This window comes from Camelus dromedarius, chromosome 35, assembly GCF_036321535.1.
Source record: "Camelus dromedarius isolate mCamDro1 chromosome 35, mCamDro1.pat, whole genome shotgun sequence".
Taxonomy (NCBI): Eukaryota; Metazoa; Chordata; class Mammalia; order Artiodactyla; family Camelidae; genus Camelus; species Camelus dromedarius.
In genome coordinates, this window is record NC_087470.1 from 9,160,770 (window position 1) to 9,187,359 (window position 26,590).

Sequence of the window (26,590 nt, forward strand, 5' to 3'; positions counted from 1 at the left end):
TCCTAAAGGCTGATTTTGTGTGTGTGTGTGTGTGAATTCCAATATACACTGATATAACAGAAAACCTCTGCATTGCTATTTTGGTATTTCTGTTAAACAACAGGGAGAAATAGAATTGTCATAAAAATAAACACTTCTGTGCCTGTGGCATTATTTTTAAAGTAAAATATTCAAATTTTGAAAGTTCCAGGTAAATATGGCAAACAAAATGCATGCAGAAAATTGTGTTTCCTTGTGTAAAATGGGAGAAGGCCTGTGGACAAGTACACAAATATATGTGTGTTTGAACGCTACTTCTCAAATGTTGGATGCTGTCTGATCTCGGGTAAGCTTTTAACTCCCTTGATCACTTGTTTCCTCATCTGTAAAATGGGTCAGCTCTTCTAGATCTGTAAAGAGGGAAAACTGATTTCACTCTCTGTAACTGATTCTTTTTGAAGTATCTGTATGCACATGTGTGTGTGTGTACGTGTGTGTTTCTGTATGTGTGTTTGGGTGATTGTCACCTACTGGTTCTTCTATATCTAATTAAAACTGAAAATCATATTCTGTAACTAACCAAACTGTAGAAGATGGTGTCAATTTATTACCTAAGAAGTTAGTAGAGATTCAAAGTAATAATTGAGGAATCGAAAGAATCTAAATTATGCAATGGCACAAAATTATTTTAAACTGGAGCCACTTGGGATTCAGTCGATGCAGAGAGATGTTTTCTCTGAGCCTCCTTTATCTGACTAAAGGCAGAACTTCTGAGAATGAAGCTGCCATAAATCCTCTCTCCCTGGACTGCTTTGTCTTGAAGAGGAAGTCAGAAAAGACCACTTGCTCCTGCATAAACAAATGATGTCACAGAATTTCCTGTCTCTCATTTGCTCCCTTAGAAACCCATTTGTTTTTCCCATAGAAGCCATGTCTCCTTCTCTCTTTCCTATATTGTTGGGAGATAAACTTCATCTCTAATTTTTGAGCTAGCCACTTTTTTTGGTGCACTCATATACATATGAATGCACTTTGTCTATTCTCCTGTCAAGCTGCCTTTTGTCAGTTTATCTTTTTTAATTAAATATATTTATTTATTTATTTTTAATGGCTGTACTGGGGATTGAACCCAGAACCTCATGCATGCTAAGCATGTGCTCTACCACTGAGCTATCAGTTTAATTCACAGGCCCTTAATTAGTAAACCTAAAAACGTGTAGCATCAATCAATATTTCTTAAATTTTTTTCTTGAAATTTTATAGTCATTGAGCAAATTTTTTTGCATAATAATTCTTTTTATTGCTTCTTTGGCCTCTGTGTTTCTTATACTGTATATCAGGAGATTTAATATTGGTGGCAAAAGGGTATAGAACACAGACAGGATTTTGGCTCTATCCTGTGGGTAGCTAGAGCTGGTCCCCAGATAAGTAAACATCACTTTCCCGTAGAAGAGAGTCACTACCATTAGGTGGGAGGCACACGTGGAGAAGGCTTTGTATCTGCCCCTCAAAGACTATCTTCAGGACAGTGAGAAGGATGCTCAGATAGGAACTAACCATCATCAGAAAGGTAGCCACTGACACGGTCCCAGAAAGGACTGTAAACAAAGCCTCATTGTACTGGGTATCAGAACAGGAAAGTTGGAACAGCAGTGGGATATCACAAAAATAATGGTTGATGACATTGGGACCACAGAAGGACAGACTGAGCAAGCCACTCAAATGGGTGAGTGAGTAGGTGCAACCTACTAGGTAGGACGCAGTCACCAGTTGGATGCAGAGTGTAGGGGTCATGAGACCTTTGTAATGAAGGGGGCGGCAAATGCCATTGCAGCCAGAAAGAAGTATTCTGTGGTCAAGAGCATGCTGACAAAGGAATACTGAAGGGGGCAACTGCAAAAGGAGATGGCTCTCTGTCCTGCTATGTAGTTCATCAGCATCTTAGGGATAAAGACCAAGGAATAGCAGAAATCCAAGAAAGCCAACTGGCTGAGGAAAAATTACTTGGGAGAATGGAGCTGGGCACTAGCCAGGATGACTGCAATCAGCCAAACGTTGCCCAACACAGTGATGAGATAAATCAAGAGAAACAGCACAAATAGGACATATTCAGTTCAGGGTCATTGGTCAGCCCCAGGTGGATGAACTCAGTTATCTCATCGACATTTCTGTTAGCCATTTATGTGGCTCCTTTCTGATGGGTCTACAGAAAATGAGAGGAAACAGAAAATAAGTAAAAGGTGCAGATTGAACATGAATTTGTTCTACCAGCATCTTTAGAAAACTGCATGGTTTTGGTTAATAATAATAATCCATAGTCAATTCATTTCTTGCAAGTATGAAAGTTAGCCTGATTCAGAACCGTATTTGGATCAAAGTCTCACCAGGGGCTGTGAACTGGTAGTAGGTTCCACATAAGAACCCCTGGAGAAAGTAAACTCCACGTGAAAAGCTGTAATAGTGATCTTAGTTCAACAGATACAGTTCAGAGGTGGATGTTGGATAACAGTACGTCTCAGATTCCAGAACACAAGACAAGGACCTCATGTTTTAAGGAAGAAGATCCCTTAACAAAGAACAAAAAACTCAACGTTTAACAGGTAAATTCTTGGGGCATCTGGCAAAATTATTCTCTATGACATCTTTTTAACTTAGACTAAAATACACATGACATGTTAAACAATATAAATAACAAGCGGGCAGAATATACATATATGTGTATATAATGTCATCTAATACAATTGATCATTATCCATAGAAATGGAAAATGAGAATTAGGTGTGTCCAGACTGAATGAAACAACTTAAAACATTTTCTCTCAATATGATGTCACTTATTCGTTAAAACTCAGTTATTCCAGGAAGTCATTCTTTGTTATGCCAAAAGATATTTATCATTCCACGGTTGGATTTCTTATAGCATTTATTACCAAATGGCCTAAATTAGACCACAGCAGATTTTTCTGCCTTAAGATTGAGTCAAACACGTATTTGAACCCCTACAGTCAAGAAATCTCAACTCTAGATGGGGTGGATGTAGCTCAGTGGTAGAATGAGTGCTTAGCATGCATGAAGGCCTGGGGTCAATTCCCAAAACCTCTATCGATGTAAATAAATAAATAAACCAAATTACTGCCCCACACACACACACACAAAGAAAAAAAGATTTTAAGTCTAAACTTTAACTTCAAGGACAATGCATGTGATTTTGGCACATTAGCTCACATATGAATCTGGGGTTTTATCCAGGAAAAGTTAAATCATTAAATCAATTTTATTTTAGCTTTTATCTTATCACCCAAACTATGTGAGAAGCAACATTCTGATATCTAATATATTTGGGAAACACTTGGCTAAATAACTTTTAAGGAAAGCTTTCTTTACTGCAGGACTTATAGAAATGCATAATATTTGACTGTGCTTTGCAAGTTCCAATAAGATAAATAAATACAGAACACATTTCATATTAATTTGACAATCAGATCTATCTTCACTAAATATTAATGAAGATGATGTTCCATAATCTGTGCTTTGGGAATAATATTTCCTTGATATTGAATACAGAGTGTGTGGGCTTGGATTTCTAACCTTTATTATCAGTGTTATACAAAGAAAGCTATTTGATGACAATTCTGCATATCATGGTGTCAGATAACTTTATGTCCGTTGGCTAGGAGACCATCCCGAGTCTAATTTTTCTCACACTGGATATAGAAGATATAAAAAGAATGGCTAGTCACTTTATACCACGTTGAGCTGTGATTGCAAGTCTAACTCTTGGTTTCCTAGCCTAACTATTAGATTCATGTCTAAACCTTTCTCAAGCAGTAGTTGTAAGACTTAAATAAGAAAATATGTGGAAACAGGGTGGCTCACCATGGGTACTCTCAAATGTTTGCTGTCTGTTCAAAGTAAAACAAATAAGGAAAACAGACTGGACTCTGCTGACCTACTGGACAGATGCCTTTGACTAAAGTGATTATTTGGATTTTTGCTTTTTTGGTTAATTTTGATGAATTAGCTTTGCCTTGACTTTGTTTTTAAACAAACCAATTTGTTACTTTGATGATGAATTTCTTCTTATTTCACTGATTTTGTATTTCTCTTTAATTTTCATTTTATAACTGGTACATTTCATCTGGACTTCCTTTCACTGTAAAGTCAGTTATGCAGAATAAATTAGTCTTTGAGTCTAAAATTTAGCTCTGCTAACAGGACCAAATAAATGGCTGCTCTTTTCCTCAGATTTAACACAATTCAACAGTTTGCAATAGTCAATCTCAATGAATTTCTGTAAGTAAATTCCCTCCTGTAACTGGCACAAGTATGTGACGCTATAAACACAGCTACCTGAGGAAATACGGAATAAGCCCTCTAATGACCTCAAGCAAGCCGGTTGACCTGGTCATGGTCTAACTGGGTTTCAATTATCTCAGTAACTGGGACGGATTCGAGGAGACGATTATCTTCACATTTCATTCACAGTGTCTATTGAGAGTTGCTCTGTTTGAATACAGGGAAAGGCATTTATAACTCCTTTGTTAGAGCACACGAATGCAATCCCTACCTGGTGTTGAGAGGAATCCTGGTCACTCCTATTGGTTTCCTGACTTGTGCTTATATTTGGCTTAGGGCATTTGGGGGATGCCATCCACAGGGGTCCTGTCAGCACCTGGTCTCAACAAACAGCTAGAGTCCTGGGAGAGTAATGTCCCAGCATGATCTTGTCAAATGATAGCAATTCACGTAAATGGCCTTTTCTCTGTTTTAGAGAAAATTGTCACATGTGTCTTATCTCACTTAGATGAGTCTCTACAAGGAAAAAATGAATTATTAAAAAATGAACTCCACTGGTGTCTATAGTTATGATTTACAGAACTTAATAATATGTACATTGGCTTTATATATGTTTATAATACTGGTTTTAAAGAGCACTAAGCTCCCGCTGTTGGGGGCCATGTTCTTCTATAAATACATTGTTACTGATATGAACATGGAAAACACACACATTTACATCTGAGAGAGCTCAAAAGAAGGGGGAGCAATGACTAAGCAGAACTCAGGTCTGTGTGTGTTTTTATACACTGGATTGCCTTTTAATATTGGGGTAATTCAGTCAGTTAGGACACTAAAATAAATATCAGGTTCAACACTTTTGTCACAATAGCGGCTGAACATAAAAATAAATTTTAGAAATACTGAGTAGGTTGATATTTGGGGGATAGACTGGGAAATAAAAAGGAGGTAGCTGTAGAGTGAAATGGTAGGCTAAACTTAAAAGAGGGGGACGGGATATTCTCTTGTAAGACTAAGTCCCTAAGATGAGTCAAGTGCACCAAACCAATACACACAGCATGAGAAAAGGTGGGGAAAATCTGCAGTAATTTTAAAATGAAGCAATACTGAAAACAGACAAACACACAGGGGATGTTAGAAGGAGTTTTATTAGCAAGAGTATTTCTTTTTCCTTGTCAACTGTTCATTTGCTATTGACTAATTATATCTGCCATTTAAGGACATTTGGAACCTGCTAAAATCAATTTCACTTCCTTTCAGAATATTTCATTTTAATGGTGTATTAAAGTTAAAATTTATAAATTTTAATATTTATACATTTCATATTAATGGTACATTACTCATTTTCCAATCTACGTTCTACACGTCTGCACACGCACCCTCCATTTGCCTCAGAATTCTAGGACCGGAATGTTTTTTCTCATTTAAGCATCAAGTCCCTGTTTTATAGTATAGTAGTTGTTTGTTAGGGTTAGTTGAAGGTCAGTACTAGAAAGAAACAAAAATCTTTCTTTTCCATAAAGTAACACCCCCTACACACACACACTCATACTTAGTAAACTGTGTTCTTTTGTCTGCATGCTGGGAGGCCACCCCCTTCTCCTATAGGGTGTATATTGTAATAGAATTTATTAAAAATTGTAAACAGCTCAATTTATTTTTCTGAGTTTCAATTCTTTTGCCCCTATAATATTTCTTGTGTTTCATACTCTCAGATATAAGACACTTAATGCTCCCAAAAAGTTGTGATGAATTATGTAAAATTATTGTTATTATTTTATTTTTATCTTATTCTGAAAATGAAGACTTACATACAAATACATTTACATCAATGCCTCATACATAAATGCAGACTTGTAGCACCCAGTTTTAAATAATATATTAAATGATTTTGGAAAATTGTGAAGGACTGTATATATAAATGTTATATGCTGTCCTTGGTGGTGGTGGTGGTATGATTGTTTTATTCTGGAAAGTAAACTTTCATATGAATTTCTTTTCATGAATGTCTAATACAATAAGCATTTCAATTTCCTAACTTCACAGACACTGGAACCATTCATTTATGTGATTTTGGCTGTCACTGAGAAGAAAAAATACAGATTAATCCAGGCTCACTGCCTTGTAAAAACATGAGTTAATAATATAGAGCATCCAGCTGTCTCTGCACTGCTTAGCCAAACTGCCACTATTTATGTCAGTATTTAGAACAGACTCCAAAAATTAAATATAATTTTATTTGTAAATACAAGTATTCTTTACAATACTGTTTTTATTTTCCAGGCAGGATACTTTGCAGCAATTTGGGGAAAAGAGATCATTATGAAGCAATCAGTATTTAGGGTTCTAATTTTATCATTATGTCCCTGTACATATAATTTGAATCACTGGGAAACAATTGACCTCACATGCTTTCCCTGCTTAGAATACAGAGCAGCAGTTGTCTCCTACCTAGATGACCTTCAGGGAAGTTTTTCATTTAATGTCTAAAGAAGATGTTGGAAGAGACTTAAAGGAAAAGGAGAATTGAGTCTGATTAGTGAATATTCTCTGATTAACTTGGAGGCGTCCTTCCTAAATATGAAGAAAAGTTCTTCAGCGTAAGTTTTCTCTGAGAATTAGTGGCTCTTCCATGGGAAATGGTAATAAAGCTGTGGCATTCCATCTTGCTCAGTTTCATGTGTAGTAATGGACACCAAGGGCAGGAAAGGAGAAATGGTTTAGGATAACCTCTGTGAGTGGAAAGGTGTCAAAACCAAGTCCTCCCTCTATTTTTGAGCACGTCTTTTATTTTGTAGAATACCTGAATATAAATAATCAAGGCTAATTCTTGGAGCATGTATCTACCAGTTTTACTCGATAATTCAAAAACTAGTACTTTCTGCTTTTAAAGTATTTTGCTTTTTTCTATGCTCGAGAGAAAACCTGTTAAGAGATATTTTGCTATTTATGAATATTATGTTTGTATCTCTGTGTGTGTTTGTGTGTCTATATATCTGTGTGTATATACTCATTTCTACCCACATACAGGAATGAAAATGTTAACAACTGTCCAGAAATAACTAACCTAGATTTAGGATGGTTTATTAGGTTAGTTTACACAGTAACCAGCCAACTATGACATTATTCCAGGCCTTTTTCTTCCATTGTAAAGCAGAAGTTTCCAATTAAATAAACTCTAAGAGCTCTTTGGATTCATAGTTTTAGTAAATTCATATAAATTTCATTATCCAAGGCACTTGTCTGTCTATTATTTTAGAGCACGTATGGTATGAAATTAACAAGGAATATATTTCATTTCTTTAACTCTTTTCACAGCATCCTTCACTTCTTTATTTCTTAGGCTATAAATCAATGGGTTTAACATAGGGATCACCAGAGTATAAAACACAGATACCACATTTTCTTGTTCTAAGGAGTATTGGGAGCTTGGCTGAATGTAACTGAAACTTATAGAGCCATAAAACAAGGTAACAGTTGTAAGATGTGAAGCACATGTGCAGAAGGCTTTGTGTCTTCCTGCTGCTGAGTGGATTCTCAGGATGTCAGCGACGATGAAGACATAGGAGATCATCACAGTCAGGAAAGTGGTCATGGCAATAACTCCAGAGAAGATTAGAAGCAACAGCTCATTCACGGATGTGTCAGAACATGACAGCTTCAACAGTGGGGGAAGGTCACAGAAGAAGTGCCTGATGACATTGGGCCCACAGAAAGACAGTTTCAGCAAACCAAGCATGTGTGTCAATGAGTTGATTAAACCTACACACGATCCAATTACTAGAGCGACATAGACCATTTTTGTCATAGCCACCGTATAAAATAAAGGGTTCACAATGGCCATGTAGTGGTCATAAGCCATAGCTGCCAGCAGAAGCCCTCCATGGTCAGGAGTGACACGAATAGAAAATATTGCACAATGCACACAGAGAATGAAATCGTCTCCCGTTCAACGAAGAAGTTCATCAACATTTTGGGTGCAAAGACTGATGAATAGCAGGCATCAACAAGTGATAGGCAGCTAAGGAAATGATACATGGGTGTCTGGAGTTTGGGAGTTATCTGGATGAGAAAGAGCATGCCTAGGTTCCCCACCAAGGAGATGGTGTAGGTGAGCAGGAACAACAGGAAGAGGACCACTTTCATGTCAGCACGATCTGTCAGTCCCAAGAGGATAAATTTGGTCACCAGTGTGAAATTAACATCAGCCATGTGCTTACTTTTCTTGGGACTTTTTAACAATAAGGAGATTGGAATAAATTGAGAAGTAACCATGTGGCATTATCAAGACTATCTGGAATCCCTAACTAGTGACTTGAGTTGTTGACTTCTCTGCTCTACTTATTTTAAGAATAAAATTATAAAATTTTAACTAAAATTTTCTAGTCTCTTTAAGCACTGTTTATTTGCCTGCTCCATTGGGAAATTCCATGCATGAAGAAAGAAAACATTAAGGTCTCAGTTAGGGATGAATTCAGAAGACATTCAAAACCTTAAGTGAATTTCATTCTAAAATATGTAAAATCTAGTTTATAAAGCATAAATGACTGAAGTTGAAAATTTAATCTGTGGTACCATTGAAGCTCTCTTTGAAACATCTTCCTTGGGATCTCATAGTAGCCAATGTCAACTATAACAATATATAAGAATAAATGGTATTGTGACATTTAAACTTGAGTTTTCCCACTTAATGACTTCATGTTAAGTTCACACTCCACATTTTTTTTTAAACTGGGTTATGAAGAAAGGCATGTCCCCAATATGAATAAATTCTGGAGTCATTCTCCAAAAATAGCCAGAGGCAATAGCTCCTGAAAAGAGTGCTCATTAGGCATGTGGGGAGAGGGAGCTCTGAGCTGGAATATGAAAATGGTGAACAGTAACTTATAATTGGCCTTTGATATCCAATAGAAATACCTTACTCAGGAGACTCAGGAAAAAGAGTCTTTAGCTTTTTCTGACAAAAAGTAAAGCAAGCTTATAAAGTAAAACAAGCCTACAAACCATTCAGCTACTGCTTTGTAATACTTTGTTTTCCTTGACATTGCAACTCCTTTCTTAGAATATACAATACCTTTTCCACTTAAGCCAAGCATATTTATTGATTGTGACCTCATTTTGCCTGTAAAATTGAACTATTTTTTAATATTTATTTTCAAAATAAATATTTTAAACAATTTAGGATACTAGTGACTTTACCTCTGCAGAATATAGGATGATATATATATATATATTTTTGGTGTCTTAATCATCCTTTTCACTTAGGAGATGCTATTCCTTGTGTACAGAGATAAAACTTAGAATAAGAATAACATTGCAAGATTACTGGATTAATATGAAATAAGGAAACATCTATGCTACATCTAGAGTATCTAGAGTGACAGATGAAACATCCCCATGGGAATACAGAGTCATGATTTAGATTGCAATTCATCCTTTAGGAAATATTCCAGATTGAATTTAAACACTGATTTTTCATTACTCCAATAGAAGTTGCATAACAATTTTGATGCTAATATAGAAAAAGAGACTGAAGTGTAAGACAAAAGGTGGGAATAACAGTCAAGTTACAAATTTCTCCCTCCCCTATAACTTGAAGTCTTCATCACATTAAAATCTGAACCTTTTTTTCTTCGTTTTTTTTTTTTTTTTTTGGTTATTTTTAACTGATTAGCAGAATGTATGTAGACTGGATATTTAAATAAGTGAATTTTACTTACCAGTGGAAGAAAAAAATAGTCAACACCTTAGTTCATTTATGAACCTCATCAACACTGATCCTCATAGCTTATTTTTCTCTATTTCCCAACCAAAACAAACAAACCCAAATCACACAAGAATAGTGAATTGACTGATATTTTCAGTGATACATATATTGGGTAAATAATAGTAGTTACTGAGTAGCAAGATTGAAATTCAAACTTATTTAAATGTGAGAACCAAAGCCACAGACTCCAAGCTGTGAAAGCAAGAGAAAGATGATCAAAAACAATCATGTTAGAAGATAGATTTTGTTAAAAAGTTCAGTTATATATCTCCCTTCGTTCAAATGGAAATACAGTCCCTGGAGTTAATCTTGTGATCCAAAGATATATTAAATATATTATTAAAAGTTCCTCTGTGCTTCTTGAGGGATTTAAGAAACTCTCAATAACTTAATGGCTCCCTTAAGGCATTTGATTTCCTGATTGTTAAAAAGAATAGAAGGAAAAATGGGCAAGTATAGAGAAAGAACAGAAATCTACAATCTCTGAAAATAAAAAAAAAAAAAAAACTGCAATAGAATTGGTAGTGATGCCTGCTCCACACCTCAGCAAGGGAAGCTTTTCAAAAGAACCTATTATTTGGAACTAATTGTCAAACACACACACATACACACACACACACACACACACACACACACACACACACAAGCAAAGTGGGATGTCAGTGGGCTTTAATGTAGTAGAGCAAGACTAGATAGAAAACAATTTTAATCCTTTACTTCTTTGGATTGCAAAAAAGTCATACAAGAAAATTAAAACTACTGCTTCTTAAAAGGCTACCTTGTAGTGAATCCAACCACCTATCTCTTGAATTTGATTCTTCCAGTCTAGTTATGTGTCTGTGGATAGAAAATTTGAGGGGGGGTGGCTTTAAAATGAATTATGATGGATTCTGGTAGCAGTATTTCACACTCTTCCATTACATAGACATCTAAATAAGAATCATCCTTTATTGCTTATTCTAAAAATAATTACATTTTTCTTCCTAAATGCAAATTTCCTAAATCCCTAAAGTAAAAGCTGATGGGGCAGGTGGTAGTGTTACTAGGTCCCAAAATCATTCTGCTCACTGCTCAACAGGACAATAAGTTGGGAGACAAAGTGTTAGGGCAAGGAATTACAACTTATTTGGAAAGCCAGCAGACAGAGAAGAAGGCCGACTAATGTCCTGGAGAACCATCTTACCCAAGTCAGAATTCAGGCTTCTTTTATACTAAAAAGGGGAGAGAGTATGGTTGATTGTTGCAAACTTCTTGGTGTCAGAATCCTTCGTTCATGCAGCTGCCCACATAGGTCAGGTCATGGTGTCCCTGAAGACCTCCAACAAGACCAATGTTATTTTCAACTCTGCAACTTTTTATTTATATAAATGGGAAAGAATTATACCCTTAAAAGTCAGTGCCTTGAGAATGGGCTCACCTTTATATTTCAGGCTGTAGGCAACATTCTTTTACAAAAGGTGCACAATCAGCATGACTCAGCACGGGAAACAGAGCACAGGGTTAGAGCCAAAGAAACAGGTCTAGCAAGGAGTCAGATTTGTTCTTCCCTCTTACAGTAGGAGGGGGGTTAGGTGAGATTCTGTGGCTGAATTAAGCCAGAAGATAAGCCATTATTTTAGAAGGCCTAGGACATTTTTTTAAGTACCTGATGCAGTCTCTGTTTTAATTTTTAAATATAAAATTCATTTCCAGTCCACATATGAAAGTGTGAAGGAAAAGCCAGGCTGGGCTAACAAGATAACTCACAAGTCTAGGAATGTGAAGGAAAAGCTGGGCTGGGATGGCAGGATAACTCACACATCTAAGTATCGGAATACTGATCTGAGTTCTGCTGGACTAACTCATAAATCTAAGTTAATTAGTGTTGGTTTGCTGTTCATGTTTTTTTTTTTTTGCTAGCCATCTGGATTTTCAAAGAGATGTATCTGGCTTTGGAATGTTGGTTTGCTGCCTCCCTGCCTCCACTTTTGTGATAATGATGCTGCTAAAGCTGTTCCATGCCTATTGGCCGAATACCCCAAGCTTGTACTTTACCCTATAAAACCTCATGTGCACGTCTTGGAGGTGCTCAGAGTTTCAGAGCAGAAGCCCCTCTGAGTCCGCCAGTGTAATACATCTGTACTCCAACCCTCCGAGTGGTGCTTGTTTCTTGGCTGGCTTGTCATTTCCCTAACACTCCGACATTTAAAATAAATCTTGATCTTACCTCTTTTTTATAGGAACTTGCTTTTGCTAATATTAGATTGTAATTTATATGATCTCTATATCAGAATTGAACTTATTCAATTAAATTAATTAATTAGCCAATACTATTCATGATACAAAGACATCACAATATGAGAATGCATGTGTGATGTATAAAGGAATATATCTTTTAATTTGAGGGAGAGACAGGTCTAAAGATCAGTTACAAACTTCAAACTTACTGGAAAACATTGGATGAACTTGCTTCCTATATCACTGAGGACTAGCTAACAGAAGAGAGAATTTTTATTTACCAATTTGGCAGCACCCATTCAGTTATATGCTACCTCCCTCCTGAGTCTTATACATGCATTTTCTGTACTCCAATCCAAAGGCAACCAACCTCATATACACTGGACCTCATCTCCTTATATTTTACATGAATATGTGGGAGCCCATGACTTGGTTAACAAATTGCAACAGAGCCCAGCCACTTGTCACCTTTAGGAAGAACAAATGTGCTTTAGTAACTGCTTTGTTAGCAGGTGTCTGTGCATCGCACTCCTGTCTCCTTGTCATAAAAAGCAGGGGCAATCCCTTGCTTGCATAGTTGAGGTGTTAGATAGCACTGTGCTCATTGCAAAGCAATGACCCAGGCCCTCAAACTATAAATGTTGGGTGTGCCTGATGTTTAGATAGTCTGTTATGCCCAAGACAAGGAACTGGCTGGCCTGGTGGTCTGCTTTTTAATTAACATACCTAAAGAATATACCTTGTTCCCCTCTCCCTGTGACTTCCCTAAAGATAAACTAAACCTTTGTACTCATTGTGATTTCTACAAACTCCATCTCATCCTGTCTTTCCCTAAATTCCTGCATTCCATCACACAACTGTTAGTGATTTTTCCTTTGATTGTACACAATAAATGTGGGAGCATTTGAGAGGTTTGTGGAGTTGGTCCCTGACTCCCTCTTGCTCTCATGACTTTCCACAGAGGCTCGGGTAATTCATTCTGTCTCAGTGGGTCTTCTGCTGGTCAGAACCCTCATGAAGGTATTGGTCAAAAATCTCTTCTATGTCTCTTATTTCATCTATATTTGCCATTTCTCTGAATCATTTTACATCAGCAAAAAGCAATCTGTTACCTCACTCATTCTTAAAATAAAATCTTTCCTGGTTCCATTCCCTTTATCTTCTATGACTTCATTTCACCCTCTCTTCTTTGTAACAAAAATCAGGAGGTTCTATCATGTTTGTCTCCCATTTCTTTCCTTCCACTCTCTTTAACCCTATTCAGTCACACTTCAATTACTAACACTGAAAATGCTCTTTTCAATGTCACCAATGACCTCTGCATCACTAAATATACTTGTTATTGTTCACTTCTCATGGTAAAGAATCCATCAGCAACATTTCACCCAATCTTCCTTGACACACTTTCTTCAGATGACATGATTCCCCAATTATTACCTCCAGCTCAGAATTTTTTCTTGAGGTTGAGACCTGGAAATCGATCTTCCTCCATGTTATTTCCTCCTGAATGACTAATAGATTTCTTAACTAAGTCTGTGTCTTGGTTCTTCCCTCATCCCCAAACCTACTCCACTCACAACATTCTCTGTCTTAGCTGATGGTACATTTGGTCTCTCCTCTTCATCCCACATCCAGTATATTAGGAAATCTTTTTGCTTATCCTTCAATATATATCCCAAATTCAATCACTTCTAATCACTTTTAGACCTGCACCAAATTACTATCTTCTTTCCCTGAATCCTTGCAATTGCCTCAAACCTACTCTCTTTGCTCTATTTTAGCATCCTCTGCCAAATAATACTCTATCCTCAATAGAACACTCACAATTATCTTTTAAACTCATAAGTCGGATCACATCACACCTCTATTCAGTACTCAGCAAACAGTCTCCATGTAACCCAGGGTAAAAGTCAAAACCCCTACAATTAGTAAAAATTGTTTCTCTTTTATTCCACTCCTTACTGACGGCTCTGGCACCATTCTGTGCCTCTTACTGGTGAGGTGTGTTGTTGCTGTTGTGCCTTTACGTAGGCTGTTCTCCCTACATAGCACACTTTCTCCCAGACATCTGTATGACTAACTCACTTCATAGTGGTAAATGGAAATAACTAATATGTTAGTTAGTTCTGACCTTGGACCTGGACAAGCAGAGACACTCTTCTTATCTCTACATCTTGAAGTGTCTTCTGAGAAATTTTCTAAGTTCTCTTTCAGTGTCAGGGACTGGGAAGTGCCTTCTAGTGGGGCACTCCAGCCAGGATTAGACTGCCTGGGCCTCATCCCTGCTTTCCCCTCCAGGTGCTCTTTGGTGTTCTATCCCTCACCTGGGGTCCACCAGATACCCCTGGTTACTGGATCTGCCTCTGTGAGGTTATCTCTGGCCCTGTGGCCAGGACCTTAGTTCCAGGAGGGCCGTCTAGGAAGTAAATGTCTTCTATGAGCTGGTTCATTATTTCTTTCATAATATTGTACTAAGCTGATTACTAGATTGGTGTTTACATGCTGCTTTTGGGTGACACAGGGCACATTCAACGATCTGGGTTATAAATGGTCCTCTATTGACCTTTGGCTTGGGCCAGATGTCTGGGCCCTTCTTAGCTGTCACTTATCTGAGGTCTGACTGCATTGTCACCACCTACAGTAGTAGATGCAGACATCTTACATCCTGTGCATCTCTCCTGCAGATACCCAAGTAGGTCACCCCAGCCCTTCTACAAGCTCTGTGCCATGTGTCAGTCAGGTCTTCAGATGTGGCTGTACTTAAATCTTGCAAGGCTTTGAAAGCATTTGTTCTCAATGAGGATTGTTCCTCTCTCGCCTCCACGGATGTGGTGGAATTGTGCTCTCTTGTGTTGTTTCTAAACCATGTGTGATGAGGAGTATCATTAGCATGAATGGGAGCACTTTTCTTTGCCTGCATTCAGGTTTTCCATTTGCTCTGCCTGCTGGTGGTGGTGTGTGGATGACAGGGCTGTGGTCAGTGGTGAAATCTATCACTTTCCAGAAATGCAGCCATTGTGGTATTAAGAGTTCAAGGGAAGTCATGGCTGGAGGATAATTCTATATACTCCTAAAATTCCAAGTCATTAATTTAACATGACTGGGGAATGAATTATTGTTCATATTTTCCTTCAGACTGTGGTCCTCAGGTTTGTACTTGTGCTCATTAATAAAGAAATATTACTGAGAAAGTAACTGGAAGGCAGTATTCATGGGCAGTCCCATAAATTATGCAGCATCATTAGTTATGATGTAAAACAGCAAACTATCATCCCCTCCAGGAGTGCAGTCCATGTCAGATGGTTCTTCCATGTCAGGAAAAACACCTAAAATTTTAATTAAAATAAAATAACATTTGTCCCTGAATACAATAGTCTAGTGAATTCTAGGCACTCATGGACTTTTACTTTTCTAATGAATCAGTTCAATACTGGTTTTTTTCTGTGGGGTGTGAATACACATAAAAATAGGTAGGATTCAAGAATGTATAGAACAGCAAACTCCTTGGCATAGACTCTCTCTGAAAGGCCTCATAGACTAAGTCCAGGTTTTCCATCAGTCTTCAATCCCAGTGCTACATTCCATCAGAGAAAACAGGCCTGTCATTCTTTAAAAAAAAAAAAATGGAGAGGGTTAAGTTTGTTTAATCTCTAGAAATTGTGCTTTTATTTTTAAAAGTCATGGCATATTAAGTTCAGGTACTGAAAGAAGAAAAGAACAACTTGGATTAATGTAAGCATTTTTGTACATGTATGTATAAATTTTGTTATTCTGGAATAAGAACGAATTTCTCCTCTAGTCACCAAACAGCATATATTTGTGTGGATTGATGGTGTATCTCATCCCAGAACTCATCTTTTGCATTTTATAAGTATAAGAGCATTTCACCCCAATTCTGCAGAGACACTATATTCTGACCCAGTTTACACAGTTTTCTATTTCTGAACATGATGGGAAATAAAAGCATCTTCAAATAGAAGCCCAGGAGAAGATAAAAAAGAAAGAAAGAAAGAAAGAAAGAAAGAAAGAAAGAAAGAAAGAAAGAAAGAAAGAAAGAAAGAAAGAAAGAAAGAAAGAAAGAAAGAAAGAAAGAAAGAAAGAAAGAAAGAAAGAAAGAAAGAAAGAAAGAAAGAAATATCTAATTGGTTGGGGACATAAACATTTTGCAAACACTTGAATAGGTCAGACCACAGATAACTGTGTCTTGGAAAATTGTAATGATGGGAAATTTATAAACCCTGAGGGGAACTGAGAGGTGGTTCTGCAGGATTATGACCTTTCAGGGAAATCTGAACACGACCATTTGGAAGTCAATGAGGAAACTTCTGCTTCTTTATTTATGTTTAGCTTGAGACCATGTTGAAGACAGTGCTTGAGAAGCAGTGGGGAAAATTCTTTATCTCATCAGCCAGAGCTGCCTGTCCTCATTCTTAGAAGTAGACGTGAGACTTGGAACCATAGTTCTAGCAGATGGGCTTTCCCCCATAGAGAATAGAAGATTGTCATTATCAGAATTTTCAAGGAATGGAGACATGGTGAGATTTATCATTTGCATTTGTGCATATTCCAAGAGGGTTTTAAATTGGGATGTAGTACTAGAAGTATGGGTGTCTTGATGCAGGCTGCCAAGTTTAAGGCAAGCTAGGGTCTATCATGAAACTGTGTACACTGGGCTAGTTATATAACCATTTTTTGGCCTCAGAATCTTCATTCTTAATGGGAATTATATACTAATAACCTCAAATGATTTAGAAACAAAATAATAATGTGGCTTTGATTGGACAGCATTTGACACATTTTAAATGCTCAATAAATAACAGCCATTTGAATGCAAACTTACTTTGGAGGCCAGGGCTCCTTGTTACTGCAAGTCTAATGGAGTTAGACCTACCTTCAGTTTATCTTCTCCAACTTCAATCCAAATAATTGTGAAATGCAACAAGTGAATATTTTTGTCAGAGCTGAGTCAATAGTTTTATTTATTCTTTCATAGCATACATTTATCATTCATCCTCTAACATTGTCCCTTTTCCTGGTGATTTAGATTAAAAAGTGGGATTATTCTGAGGCTACGTAAATAATACTGATGTAGGAGCAAAGTAATGCAAGTGCTGTTTACCACTCACAGCACTATTAATACGTAACGTAGCATTTAATGTTCCTGCAACGAAACACTAAGGAATGGCCTAGGGCATGAAGGGTAAGGATGTTTTACTCAAATCGCAGAGTATAGCCTTCTTATTTTAAATTCATCTACTTAATTTTCTCTAAGTGCATTTAATGTTGCTAAATAAAAATTGGCACTTGCCATCTGCCTTTACGAGTATTGGATTACATTGGCACTTGTCATCTAATTTTGTTTTGATTAAATCAGGAGCCACTGCAGCCAATGAACCTCCAACACACCCTGAAAGGAGTTCAGGATGGAGGTCAGGAATGAGGCATTCTGTGTTCAAGGAAAACTGGCTGAATGGGCCTTCAGATAGTTAGATATTTTCAGAAGAAGATTTTATATGTCCAACTTCTTGCCTTTTCTCATATCTAGAAAAGCACTAAAGTCATTACCAGTGACATTTGTTCCTCATGATGAGGAGAAAGCCTCTGCCTAAGTGTGTGCTTGGCAGCATGTGCCCCCTTCACTGAAAAATATGGTACTGAGTATCCCCCTGACTCTTTGAAGCAGTTTCTCAGAGCTTTCTGGGATGCTGTCTCCTGGGCTAGAATCCTCATTTTGCCCCAAATAAAAGAACCCACAATTCTCACATTGTGGGATTTTATTTCAGTCAACAATGTCATAAATAGAACTATATTTCTGCCAGGATTGTTCAAGAGTATTTAATTGGGTGAAGTTCTGAAGTGCTTTAGGGCCATTGATCGTGGATTTGTCTCTCTCTTAAAATGAGCTAAATCACTAAGACAGCAGATGGAAATAAGGCCCAGGCATCCATCAGGAAGGACTCAGCTGGGAACACTGAAAAGTTATTTTTTTCAAAATTCCAGAAATAGAAAGAGTATAAAAGTTGAGACATTTAGGGAAATTGGCTGAGCAATATTGAAGGGAGAGAAAAGGATCTGATATATGAAGAGAACATATTTCTTAGATTAACAGGGAAAAGAATATGCTTAAATAGACAGATAAAGAATAAATCAGTGCTGAAGTAAATACTAACCCTGGACTAAAAATGCAGTAGATTTAAGGAGCTTAACAGGGAGGTTAATTAGAATGGGATAATATCTTAATTAAATATTGTCATAAAATTACAAAACATTATAATGGCAATTCTACTACTAATTTTAAGAGTTTTGAATCTTATATATACTTCAAAATTGAAACAGGAATTTGCATTATTTTCATAATGATACTAGAATAGTATCATTGTCAAAATGAATGGGAAGGAAGCAGTGGGCAATGGGAATAGTGGGGAGGCAAAGTTTCCAAGGTTATAGCCCCAAGACATGGCCCAGGGCCTGTGGTTTGAGAGGCCCTGAGCAACCTCTGTTAGAGCCCCAGCATTTAAAGAACATGGCTGTCAAGAAAGGAAAGACCATGAAATCATCTAGGAAAAATGTGAACAGAACATGGCATCTTGTATAAGAATACATGCAGTTAAAATTGATATCAGAGTGAGTACAGAGGTTAGGGAGGGCTGTACCAATAATTCGGCTATCTGTGGATGGTTTAGTGTAGCTGAAATTTTGTAGTTTGTTAGTTCCACCTATGAAAATTAATTCTACTGGGTAGAATAAAATTATCATTAAACCCCATCTTCTTTTTCTGAACAGTTTAGATGATGGAAGATATAGTGTTGTAGGTTTTAAACCTGATTTTTGATGTTAAAACTTTTTATAATTATATCAATATAGATAATTGAATAGAAAATAAACCCATTGTTCTCTGCCTATTTTTTCTCATTCTTTTTGCTTCATTCCTTTTCTCACAAAATTAAATCTGACTTACATTCTTAAAGTATTCTGATCCTAACAAAATCATATATAGCTTCAAATTTGGATTTTATTAGTGGGATTAATCTGGCCAGAGTTTCCTAATTATTCACTGGAACTCTAACCTTTGTGAGATATAACTCTCATGTACCCTAACTGGCAATGACAGTCAAACTATGGCCACTGCAAGTCTAAAATTGGAGAAATAATTTTTTCTTAAAGCATAACCCAAGAAAGATACTGAAGAGGTCAGGAATAATTGTGCAAACTGGTGTCCAAATCAAAAAATAGTCTTGGTCAAGAGAGAATCTCCAGAAGCATTATTTCTAAATTATATATGAGTATTGTTTTTCAGTAATTGAGATGCATACACATTATGTGCATGCACATAAGCTAACATATGCATATGCTTAATAAAATATCTTTAGAATCTCTGTCATATGAAGAAAGAGCTTCAAGACATTAAAGTGACCTGATCGAGATCATAAAGCAAAGTCACTGGTGCTCAGAACTTGGCAGAGAGAATAATCACTTAAGGGCTTTCCCCCACCAAAAAAAAAAAAAAAAAAAAAAAAAAGAAACTTAGTCCCCCTAGAAAGACCTTGAATCAATGTCCATGCTTAAAGCATAAACATCAGCATTAAAAAATTAAAAAAGCTTCCCAAGTGAGTATAATGTATGGGCAACTTTGAGAAACACTGAGTTCTAGGTGTTGATGGAATTAGAAACCTGAAAGTTGTGATTTTGAGTCCAAATACACTGGTATTGCCAAGTCACCATTTCCCCAATTTTCTTTGCAGGTGAACCATTTCTCAGCTGTGTCTGTCCTACATTCACCATAAAAGCAACATTATGAATAGGAGCATTAATGAGTTCATTCTGTATGGGTTAACACAGGATGTTCTAAAGGAGAAAGTAGTACGTGTGATCTTCTTGCTTCTATACCTTGCAACTCTGTTGGCAAACTTCCTTATTGTGATGAACATAAGATGTAGTCAGACACGTGGGAGCCCATGTACTTCTTCCTTTCCTGTTTATCCTTTGCTGATGCCTGTTTGTCAACAACCACTGCTCCTAGGTTGATTGTAGATTCTGTATGTGAGAAGAAAGTCATCTACAATGAATGCCTGACCCAGATCTTTGCAGGTCACTTCTTTGGGTGCATGGAGATCTTGGTGCTAATTCTCATGTCCTTTGATCATTATGTGGCCATTATTAAGCCCCTGAGATACACAACCATCATGATCCAGCGTGTCTGTGGTGCATTGGTGAATCTGACCTGGGTGGGGTCTTGCATCCATTCTTCAACACAGATCCTCTTGGCTCTGAAATTATCCTTCTGAGGTCCCAATGTTACCAATCACTATTTCTGTGATATGCAGCCTTTACTGGAACTTGCCTGCATGGATATTTATGTCATCAATCCACTCATTGTGTTTAACAGTGGGTCCATATGCATGGTGAGTTTCATAATGCTGCATATCTCCTATGTTTTCTTCTTACATTCTCTGAGTACTCAGAGTGCAGAAGGAAGAAGAAAAGCCCTCTCCGCCTGAACCTCCCACATTATTGTTATCATTGTATTCTTTGTACCGTGTATATTCACATACATTCACCCTCTAACTGTATTTCCAGTGGACAAGATGGTGGCTGTGATTCACACGATTGGGACACCTTTGCTCAACCCTCTGATTTATACTCTGAGGAATGCAGAAGTCAAAACTGCCATGAGAAAGTTATGGTGCAACAAACTCTGACTTGAGGTGGTAAAGAGCAGAAGACACCAATTGCTAATTCTGTCACAGTTTAAATAAAATTGGATTGATAGAAAAGGCAAAATGTTCTCATCTCAGTGTGGACAATATTATCCTCTTCCAATGGGACCTTGTATGGAATAGGCAGACTGAGCACAGAGCAAAGATCTATATTGTTTTAAACCAATGTCTCATAGAGTGACAGACCATTAAGTACAGTCATATTTGTGGAAGCCCAAGCCTGTTCCTCATGTCTGCTGTCTGCATTGATATTTCTGCTCTTTTGAGGCTTGTGAGCCAGATCTTATTGTTTCTCTAGTTTACCTTATTTATTTATATATTGTTCTGGTTTGTATTTTTCTTTTTCATGTTTATTATCCAAATTTAACAATTTATTACTAATTTCTGCCATCCACTTTGTTGGCAAATCAGTTACTGTTGCCTCATGTTACATAAAATTTAAAGAGGAAACTTTTACACTATATATATATATAACACATTTGGAGAAAGAAAAGGTTTTTAACAGGAGACATTCACCCATGACTTGAAATTTGATGTTGTTATGAGTTGAATTGTTCCCCTTAAGAAAAAAAAAATGTGTTGGAGTCAATTCACAGTACCTCCAAATGTGACCTTTATTTAGAGATAGGGTCTTGTGGTGTAAGAACCTGGCAGCTTTCTGGAGTGTAATGTAAGCACCTGACATTAAGCTTTTGATTGTCCAGCCATTCATTTCAAAGATACTCATCTTAATAAATACATTGGCATAATTAGATACTGATCCAGGCATTTTGTCCATGAAGTTCCCCTTTTACAAAGCCCTGGGTGACCTATAATTGACCATTTGAGTGACCTTGCTTTCCCCTTCCTATGATTTAGTCCTTCTCTTATGTTTTAAATTAACTAATAGAGAGAGACCCCAAGAAGATGTAGGCATTCCACCCTTGACCTCAGTGAGGGCAGAACCCCAGGTTCTCTTCTCTCTCTCTCTCTGAACCTGTGGCATCCCTGTGTGACTTCAGGCATGCAGTGTACTCTTCATGACCACTGAGGAATAAACCTTGTTTTTCCAAAGTTCCCTGCTGGGTGTCACTTGTCATAAAAAGCACAAGATTCCATCCAGTGACAACATTGGTTCTGGTTGGGAAAACCTCTATGGGGGCTCCCCACAAGTGGTAAGCTCAGATAAGTGTGGCCAGGGATTCCTAGTTAACAGCATTATTCTCCATAGACTGAGACTGACACAAAACAGCTATTCAAAGAGGTAATGAAGTTAATTTTTTTTCCTATCAGGGTGAAAAGATGACATCCTTTTAAGAATGGATACAAAAATTTTAGGAGGTCATTTGCTAGACTTAAAGCAATGCATAAAAAAAGGGGAAAAAAAGCAGACAAAAAACCAGTGTAAGAATGTCTCACAGAATCTCAAGTCAACTGGTCTGGCCATACTGACATAGTAAAATGAGAAGGGCTAAACAATTGAATGGTATTTTTCTAATTTGAAGCTTGTAGGAAAAGACCTGACTTGAAATAAATTTCCCTGGGAAATGGCTAGTTGCTATCTTCCTATGTAAACATAGATTTGCTTTCCTTTTTGTAACATTATCCTAACAAGGTAATTGGGGGGAGGATTGTCTGTGTGTGCTACTTGGAATTTCTTTTAAACAATTCACATTGCAAGTAAAAAATGTCTTCTGAATCATCAGAAAACTCCAAGGAGAAAATGGACAGAGAGCTAAATAAAATCAAACATCTCCTCAAGAAATAATGCAGCCTTTCACCCTCTGCTGTGATATTAGATGAAAGAAGAATCCCAGATATCTATGAATGAGTTAAAAAGTCTCCCTTCAGGTAGTGAACAAGGTTCCACAAGGTAAGACTAAAAGTAAATAGTAGAAACCAGTCTACACAATTGTGTATATTTATTATGTAAGAAAGTAAATCATTTTGAAATAAATCAAACTTAGATCCCATTTCTAGTTTGACCTAAAAATGGGTGACCTTGGGGAAATTCATGAGATGTTCTGAGCCTTGTTGTCTTCAAATATGAAATGAAGATTACTGTTCTTGTTAATGTAAATGTTAGATGTGGTACGTTAAATTGTGAGTGCATGATTGGAAACCATTGTAGGAGATGTGAGCAATTGAGTGATATAATCAGAATAAGATTTAAAGAGAATCATTTGAGCTGTTTCAGGAGAACAAATTGTTGGAAGCCAGAATAAAATTGCAGACTTGACAGGAGGCTTTAGCTGTGGGCCAGGAAGAAGATGGGAGATAGCAAATGATCTAATTTGTGACATATTTTGAAACTAGAGACAACCAGATCTGTCAAAAGAATGAATGAGTAATATGACCAATAACAGGGTGAATAACACTATGAAATTAATTGACTGAGCAATTATAATGGACGTGGTACCATTTAATGAGATGGGAAACACCTTATTTATTATGGAAATTTAAAGTATTATTTTATAAATACTAAACTGACATCCAACTGGAGATGTCCAAAATTGAGATGTTCTTCAGAGAAGTGTTAAAATTAAGGGTAGAGATAGGGGCTGGAGATACAAAACTGGAGGAAAGACCCTCAGAAAGAAGTCTCAGTTCTGAGACTGTTCAGGGCAGTGAACTTCTATTCACAGTTTGATCTACTCACACTAAGTATGTAAATTAGCTTAAATGGGACTCAATATTACACCTTTGTGACTTTATAAATGGTGTACCTTTTCTTGGAATTCCCATCCCATCTTTTCTTGTTCTTTGCTTTTTCTTTAGAACTGAGCTAAGCATTGCTTTTTCCAGGAAGTCTTCTCTGATTCCAGTTTGACTGACACATTCCTACGCCAGGAACCTTAGCTTGTGTGAATATACTTATAATGCTAATTATTACATGAGTCTGGGGTGTTCTGATACCTAGTCTTTAATATATCCCTGAAGTCAGGGAACTATGCCTTATTCAGTTTGGTATTCACAATATCTTTGACACATTGGACTCAAATATATACTCCATACAATTTATTTTAATTGAATGGATAAATTAAAGGTTAAATTTGTAATGCATTTGAGTGTTTTCCCTATTGTTTTGTAGGTAAATCACTTCAAATATGTGAAGTCAGCTCCTGTACAGACTAGATGAAATCAAGGAACAATGTAACTTATTTTGTCCACTTGGGACTCACTCAGAGCCTCCAGGGTCAGAAAATATTATTTGTTGTGTTCTTGTTCATCTACATGGTGACAATGGTGGGCAACCTACTCATTGCTATAACTGTGGTGGTCAGTCCAATCCTGAATTCCCCTAGGTACTTCTTTCTTGGCTATTTATCATTTATGGATGCTGTTTATTCTACTACAGTCACCCCAAATATGATTATAGACTTACTCAGTGAGAAGAAAACCATTTCATTCCAAGGCTGCATGACTCAGTTTTTTATAGGGCACTTATTTGGTGGTGCTGAGATTTTGCTCCTGGTGATCATGGCTTATGACCGCTACGTGGCCATCTGCAAACCTTTGCATTATTTAACAATCATGAATAAGGAAGTGTGTGCTCTGCTGCTGCTGTTGACTTGGGTTGGTGGGTTTTTACATGCTGTAGGTCAACTTCTCTTTGTATACAACCTTCCCTTCTGTGGCCCCAATGTCATTGATCACTTCCTCTGTGACATGTGCCTTTTTTTAAAACTTGCCTGCACTGGACCTACATTATTGGCCTCACTGTGGTTGCCAGTGATGGGGCAATGTGTATGGTCATCTTTATGCTCTTACTCATCTCCTATGGGGTCATCCTGCACTCCCTGAAGACTCTGAGTCTGGAAGGGAGGTGCAAAGCCTTATCTACCTGTGGCTCCCACATTACTGTGGTGGTCCACTTTGTCCCCTGTATTTTTATGTATGTGAGACCTCCTTCTACCTTACCCATTGATAAATCCTTGAATTTTTTTTGCACCATAATCACTCCTATGTTGAACCCTCTAATCTATACTCTGAGAAATGGAGAGATGCAAAATGCAATGAAAAAGCTCTGGACCAGAAAAAGAAAAGAAGGCAAAATAGATCACCTATTTTCAATGAAGAATTGCTCTTTCCAGGTAAGCCATGTGTGATTCTTTAATTGCAGTAAATTTCTCCTCAGATTTGATAACTTGGGCAAGATGAAACCATTTATTATGTGAATACTTCCAATGATCAAAATATACTTTTAAGATTTTCATAATTTGCTAGTTCAAAGTATGCATTTTGTTTTTAAATATATTTTTAGGATTTTCACAATCCTTAGGAAAATGTATTTAGTTTTAGATTTTCACAATTTCTTAGGAAAATATATTTAGCTTTGGGGTATATAATGATTATTGAGATTATAGATTTATGTGCTATATGATGAATTGAGCTATTTTAAGACTTTAAATTTATTTTAGTTAGTGGAAGATATTCTCATGTTTCTCTTCTAAATAATATAATCTTTCAGAATTATGGGACTTGATACAGATTTCAGAAAAATTAAATAAAAATAAGACATAAAAACTTGGTTTATTCTTCCTGTAGATAGCCCATATTAATATTTGAAGTATGTATCTTAATTTTTGTAGCTGCAAGATACTTTACATACATTATTTTATTCTTAATGTTTATGTTAATGTTGAAGGATAATGATGTTTCAGAGTTGTAATATTAATCATAAGGAAACTAGGTATATAAAAACTATCTGAATGAACAAAATATATATACAGAAAAATAACCAAATCATACTTATTTTTCCAATTGGGCAATCACATTATCTTCTCAAGTGAAGCAGATTTGTATGGAGTTATATTTCATAAAGATGATCCATTAATCTTCCCAGATACTTTAGGATGTCTGTTTACACCTTTGCTCTTTTTCAATAGTCCTATTGCTTTTTTGTTTAAAGTGTTTCATAGCCTTCTGTAAATACACAGGCTCTGCCTTTCATGTATGAATGTAGCATAATCCATAATCCATAAACTAAAAAACTTGACACATGATATCTTGATCATCATTGTTAAGAAAGATGCTGACAATATATGCCATTCTTATCTCTCTTGTTAATGAAAGGTAGTTTACTTGGTAGTAAAGAGTTCAGAATTTATTGTTTTACGTAAAAGACATCATTCATAACATTCTCTCTCTTTCTGAATCAGACTTGAAACAAAATATTATCATTATCAAATACCAGAAGTATGTGGTCAAAGAACTTACTATTCTGCCTCCCTTACTTAGCCTGGATTCATCAAGAGCTAAGGCTTTGGAGCAATCATTTCTTTTCACTGATGAATCACACTGTATGAGAAACTTTATGTCCTGCTTTTTATATTACATGAAGATTTAATATACCAAATTCTTATAAAAAAATAGCAATATTGACCAAATAATATCAAATATTTGAGTTGATCAGAATTTATATAATTCATTCCTCTACTTCTGGTTGTTGCTGTAAACTGAAAGTTTGCATCACCCTTCAAATTCCTAAGTTAAATCCTTTATAATGTGGTGGTATTTGGAGGTGGTCCCTTTGAGCTATGATTAATTTAGGAAGATGGATCCCACATAAGTGGGATTCATGCCCTTATAAAAGATATCCCAGCATCTCTTGACACATCTGCCGTATGAGGGCA

General features: G+C 36.7%; 3 pseudogenes; 2 read left to right on the plus strand and 1 right to left on the minus strand.

Moving 5' to 3' along the window:
- Nucleotides 1-7,501: 7,501 nt before the first annotated feature.
- On the minus strand, nt 7,502-8,486 carry LOC135320016 (olfactory receptor 5J3-like; annotated as a pseudogene).
- An 11,566-nt stretch (nt 8,487-20,052) lies between these two features.
- LOC116155209 (olfactory receptor 4C11-like) lies at nt 20,053-20,965 on the plus strand (annotated as a pseudogene).
- Nucleotides 20,966-24,089: 3,124 nt separating this feature from the next.
- LOC135319983 (olfactory receptor 4A15-like) lies at nt 24,090-25,063 on the plus strand (annotated as a pseudogene).
- Nucleotides 25,064-26,590: the final 1,527 nt, after the last annotated feature.